The following is a 6,000-nucleotide window of genomic DNA, read 5'->3' on the forward strand; positions in this document are numbered from 1 at the left end:
CCCGGGAGGCGCTCCGCCTCTCATCATGTTATATAAAGTATCATTTTCTACAATATTTCATTATTACATTATAACAATGGATATTATCGCAACTCTTTTTTTTTTTTTTTTTAACACACTTTGTGATTTTATCTTTCCACAACTTTTCACGTATAATCATCTATAAACATTGTTTCTTTTACTTTACTTCGTGTGACACTTCAAAAAAGAATCTCCTGAAGAAGCTCGTCTGAGCGAAACATGTAGACTAAGAAGCGGTTGTACATGTAAAAAAAATTGATACGGGATTCTCGCAAATGCTTATCGGAATTTTAAGAGTTGTTTATCATAAAATGTATATTTTTCTGAAATGTATTGTTTATTTTCAAATCTTTGGTACCTTTAAAGCCCCTCTCGCCCCTCCTCCGTCCTCTCTGTATATATGGGGTGTTTCACCCAATTCTGACCTCATGTCACCCGGCCTCGAAATGAATAGAGAGGTTATTGGAGTTCCTGTTGTCCTTCTACCATCGGGGACCAGCCTACCCAGTCTACTCTGACCTCAACGAGGGATTTTCCTCCACACAACCGCCGCTCACTGGATATTTTCCCCTTTTTCCCACCATTCTTTGTAATCCCCAGAGAGATGGATGTGTGTGAAGATCCCAGAAATACTCCAACCGGCCCGTCTGTCACCAAAAACCACGCCACTTTCAAAGTCACCCAGATCCCCTTTCTTCCCCCATTCTGAGGCTCGGTTTGAACTTCTGCAAGTCGTCTTCACCACGTCAAGATGCCCAAATGCATTGAGCTGCTGCCGCGTGATTGGCTGATTAGCAATTTGTGTTACCGAGCGATTGTATGGGTGGTCCTCATACAGTGCCCGGTGAGTGTATAGTACAGCCCACACATGTCCTTGTACACACAATGCTATACACAGCGCTCAGCACACAGACACGTTCTTATTGGCCATCCGTACTATGACATCACTGCATGCACAGCTCAGTGTGGGGGAGGCTGCTGTGTGTCGTACTGTCCCCATACAGAGGCTCCAGTGCCCAGAATGATGTGACCAGTAGGGGGCCGTACACGGCTCTACTGGAGTCCCCAACACCCCGAGGAACTACAAATCCCAGCATGACTAAAGCCAGGAGTCAGAGATCAGACTGTAGAAGGCTGACGTGTGATTGGCTGATGCTGGTAATAATGATGTCACCATATAATGAGGTCACCGACTCACCTTCCCATTATTATCAGACAATTATTATTATTATAGACATTCCACACACGGCCCCACCTCACTCCAAATGTACCCCACTTCCTCCTCTCACCGACTGACCGCACACCACCTACCTACAGGATCCGACAAAAGTAAGTACACCCCTCCGTGTGTGTGTGTGTGTGTGTGTGTGTGTGTGTGTATGTGTATATATACACACATCATATTTAGTCTCTCTGTATATACATTATCTGACAAAAGTAAGTACACCCCCCCCCCCCCCCCCCCCAGTGACATTTCTTCTCTCTTTTCATGTGACAACACTGAAGAAATGACACTTGTCTACAATGTAAAGTAGTGAGTGTACAGCTTGTATAACAGTGTCAATTTCCTGTCCCCTCAAAATAACTCAACACACAGCCATTAATGTCTAAACCGCTGGCAACAAAAGTCAGTACACCCCCTAAGTGAAAATCCCCAAATTGGGCCCAATTAGCCATTTTCCCCTCCCCCGGTGTCATGTGACTCGTTAGTGTTACAAGGTCTCAGGTGTGAATGGGGAGCAGGTGTGTTAAATTTGGTGTTATCGCTCTCACTCTGTCATACTGGTCACTGGAAGTACAACATGGCACCTCATGGCAAAGAACTCTCTGAGGATCTGAAGATAAGAATTGTTGCTCTACATAAAGATGGCCTAGGCTATAAGAAGATTGCCAAGACCCTGAAACTGAGCTGCAGCACGGTGGCCAAGACCATACAGCGGTATAACAGGACAGGTTCCCCTCAGAACAGGCCTCACCATGGTCCACCAGAGAAGTTGAGGTCACGTGATCAGCGTCATATCCAGAGGTTGTCTTTGGGAAATAGACGTATGAGTGCTGCCAGCATTGCTGCAGAGGTTGTAGGGGTGGGGGGTCGGCCTGTCAGTGCTCAGACCATACGCCGCACACTGCATCAAATTGGTCTGCATGGCTGTCGTCCCAGAAGGAAGCCTCTTCTAAAGATGATGTACAAGAAAGACCACAAACAGTTTACTGAAGACAAGCAGACTAAGGAGATGGATTACTGGAACCATGTCCTGTGCTCTGATGAGACCAAGATAAAGGTATTTGGTGTCAGATGGTGACAAGCGTGTGTGGGGGCAACCAGGTGAGGAGGACAAAGACAAGTGTGTCTTGTCTACAGTCAGGCATGGTGGTGGGGGTGTCATGGTCTGGGGCTGCATGAGTGCTGCCGGCACTGGGGGGCTACAGATCATTGAGGGGACCATGAATGCCAACATGTACTGTGACATACTGAAGCAGAGCATGATCCCCTCCCTTCAGAGACTGGACCGCAGGGCAGTATTCCAACATGATAACCACCCCAAACACACCTCCAACACCACCACTGCCTTGCTAAAGAAGCTGAGGGTAAAGGTGATGGACTGGCCAAGCGTGTCTCCAGACCTAAACCCTATTGGTCATCTGTGGGGGATCCTCAGAGGGAAGGTGGAGGAGGGGAAGGTCTCCAACATCCACCAGCTCTGTGATGTCATCATGGGGGAGGGGAAGAGGACTCCAGTGGTGACCTGTGAAGCTCTGCTGACCTCCATGCCCAAGAGGGTGAAGGCAGTGCTGGAAAATAATGGCGGCCACACAAAATATTGACACTTTGGGCCCAATCTGGACATTTTCACTTAGGGGTGTACTGACTTTTGTGAGATACTGTCAGGGCTGTCTTTAATATTGATTGGACCCTGGGCAAAACTTTTCTTGGGGGCCCCCCTCCCCCCATGCAGTTTCGCTCTCCACCTGCTCTGAGACATACAATAAATAGCAGCTAGACTCAAAACCAGTTTACTGAATCCGATCAGGCGGCTATTGCGATTGGTTGCCAGAGGTTTCAGTGTATCATTACCGCTCACTGACTGGTTGCTAGAGGTTACAGCACATGATTTCTGCTTGTTGATTGGTTGCTAGAGATTACTGTGGATATGACCTGAGGGGGGACATGATATACATATCATTGCCGCCAGCCGCCGCTATTTACATATGAATGCCGGTAATTTACATGTACACACGGGGTCTGCAGGTGAGTCATCTGGGACACAGCACAGGACTAAAACCTCAAGGGGTGAGGGAATGTAAACCAGGATAGTTGGCAAGTGTGAGGCGGCTGCTTTGGGCCCCACAACAGTGACAGGGCCCAGGGCAGCTGCCCCTTTTGCCCTGCCTTAAAAACAGCCCTGGATACTGTATATACACTGCTCTGTCAGTATACACACCGCTCTGTCAGTATACACCCCGCTCTGTCAGTATACACCCCGCTCTGTCAGTATACACCCCGCTCTGTCAGTATACATCCCGCTCTGTCAGTATACACCCCGCTCTGTCAGTATACATCCCGCTCTGTCAGTATACACCCCGCTCTGTCAGTATACATCCCGCTCTGTCAGTATACACACTGTCAGTATACACACCGCTCTGTCAGTATACACACCGCTCTGTCAGTATACACACCGCTCTGTCAGTATACACACCGCTCTGTCAGTATACACACTGTCAGTATACACACCGCTCTGTCAGTATACACCCCGCTCTGTCAGTATACACACTGTCAGTATACACACCGCTCTGTCAGTATACACACCGCTCTGTCAGTATACACACTGTCAGTATACACACCGCTCTGTCAGTATACACACCGCTCTGTCAGTATACACACTGTCAGTATACACACCGCTCTGTCAGTATACACACCGCTCTGTCAGTATACACCCCGCTCTGTCAGTATACACACTGTCAGTATACACACCGCTCTGTCAGTATACATCCCGCTCTGTCAGTATACACACTGTCAGTATACACACCGCTCTGTCAGTATACACACCGCTCTGTCAGTATACACCCCGCTCTGTCAGTATACATCCCGCTCTGTCAGTATACACACCGCTCTGTCAGTATACACACCGCTCTGTCAGTATACATCCCGCTCTGTCAGTATACACCCCGCTCTGTCAGTATACACACTGTCAGTATACACACCGCTCTGTCAGTATACACCCCGCTCTGTCAGTATACATCCCGCTCTGTCAGTATACACACTGTCAGTATACACACCGCTCTGTCAGTATACACACTGTCAGTATACACACCGCTCTGTCAGTATACACACTGTCAGTATACATCCCGCTCTGTCAGTATACATCCCGCTCTGTCAGTATACACACTGTCAGTATACATCCCGCTCTGTCAGTATACACACCGCTCTGTCAGTATACACACTGTCAGTATACACACCGCTCTGTCAGTATACACACTGTCAGTATACATCCCGCTCTGTCAGTATACACACTGTCAGTATACATCCCGCTCTGTCAGTATACACACTGTCAGTATACACACCGCTCTGTCAGTATACACCCCGCTCTGTCAGTATACATCCCGCTCTGTCAGTATACACACTGTCAGTATACACACCGCTCTGTCAGTATACACACTGTCAGTATACATCCCGCTCTGTCAGTATACACACTGTCAGTATACACACTGTCAGTATACATCCCGCTCTGTCAGTATACACACTGTCAGTATACATCCCGCTCTGTCAGTATACATCCCGCTCTGTCAGTATACACACTGTCAGTATACATCCCGCTCTGTCAGTATACACACTGTCAGTATACACACCGCTCTGTCAGTATACACACCGCTCTGTCAGTATACACACTGTCAGTATACATCCCACTCTGTCAGTATACACCCCGCTCTGTCAGTATACACACTGCTCTGTCAGTATACACACCGTCAGTATACACACCGCTCTGTCGGTATACACAGCTCTGGCATTATACACAGTCAGTATACAAACCGCTCTGTCAGTATACACACTTCTCTGTCAGTATACACACTGTCAGTATACACACTTCTCTGTCAGTATACACACTGTCAGTATACACACTGCTCTGTCAGTATACACCCCGCTCTGTCAGTATACACACTGTCAGTATACACCCCGCTCTGTCAGTATACACACTGTCAGTATACACCCCGCTCTGTCAGTATACACACTGTCAGTATACACCCCGCTCTGTCAGTATACACACTGCTCTGTCAGTATACACCCCGCTCTGTCAGTATACACACTGTCAGTATACACCCCGCTCTGTCAGTATACACACTGTCAGTATACACCCCGCTCTGTCAGTATACACACTGTCAGTATACACCCCGCTCAGTCAGTATACACACCGCTCTGTCAGTATACACACCGCTCTGTCAGTCAGTATACACACTGCTCTGTCAGTATACACACGGTCAGTATACACACTGTCACTAGGTAACAGACACCTTGCAGAGTGCGGTGGGGCGGGACTATCCCGGGACAGGTAGGTCAGGTGAGAAGGACACAGCGAGGGGCGCTCACTCACCTGTAGGGTCAGGCGGTCTCTGGGGGGTCATGTCAGTTGTGGAGCGGCAGGTGAACGTTCTCCCTCTCTCGGTGATCGCTCTTCCTCTTCCTCCTCCTCCTCGGAGATGTACGCAGATGACAGGTGTGGTTACAGAGGGAGGGGAGAACAGATTACACCCCCCCCCCCTCCCTTCACATTCTCCTGTAACTCTGCAACCAGGACAAACAGCCAGAGGGCGCTACACACACCGACATTCCTCAGTCAGGAAGTCACCTGTGTGCAGAGAAATCTCTTCCCCTCAACACCACAACTTCACCACCCTCCATTCACCTCTGTGACCATACATGAAGGACGACCCTTCCCCCTCCCTGCGGGGTCTGCGCTCACCGCCTCACCCGTCACTTACTGA

General features: G+C 48.7%; 1 protein-coding gene across 1 annotated transcript in view; it reads right to left on the reverse strand.

The window, feature by feature from the left end:
* LOC143981399 (BICD family-like cargo adapter 2) overlaps window positions 1-5,767 on the reverse strand; it is a 41,255-nt gene extending 35,488 nt beyond the window's left edge. The window contains exon 1 of the mRNA XM_077479228.1: window positions 5,610-5,767. The gene's annotated coding sequence lies outside the window, so the exon portion shown is untranslated. The remainder of the gene's footprint in view (window positions 1-5,609) is intronic.
* Between the last annotated feature and the right edge of the window lie 233 nt (window positions 5,768-6,000).

This window comes from Lithobates pipiens, unplaced genomic scaffold, assembly GCF_037356315.1.
Source record: "Lithobates pipiens isolate NorthernLeopardFrog02 unplaced genomic scaffold, aLitPip1_a1.2 Scaffold_148, whole genome shotgun sequence".
In the NCBI taxonomy this organism is placed as follows: Eukaryota; Metazoa; Chordata; class Amphibia; order Anura; family Ranidae; genus Lithobates; species Lithobates pipiens.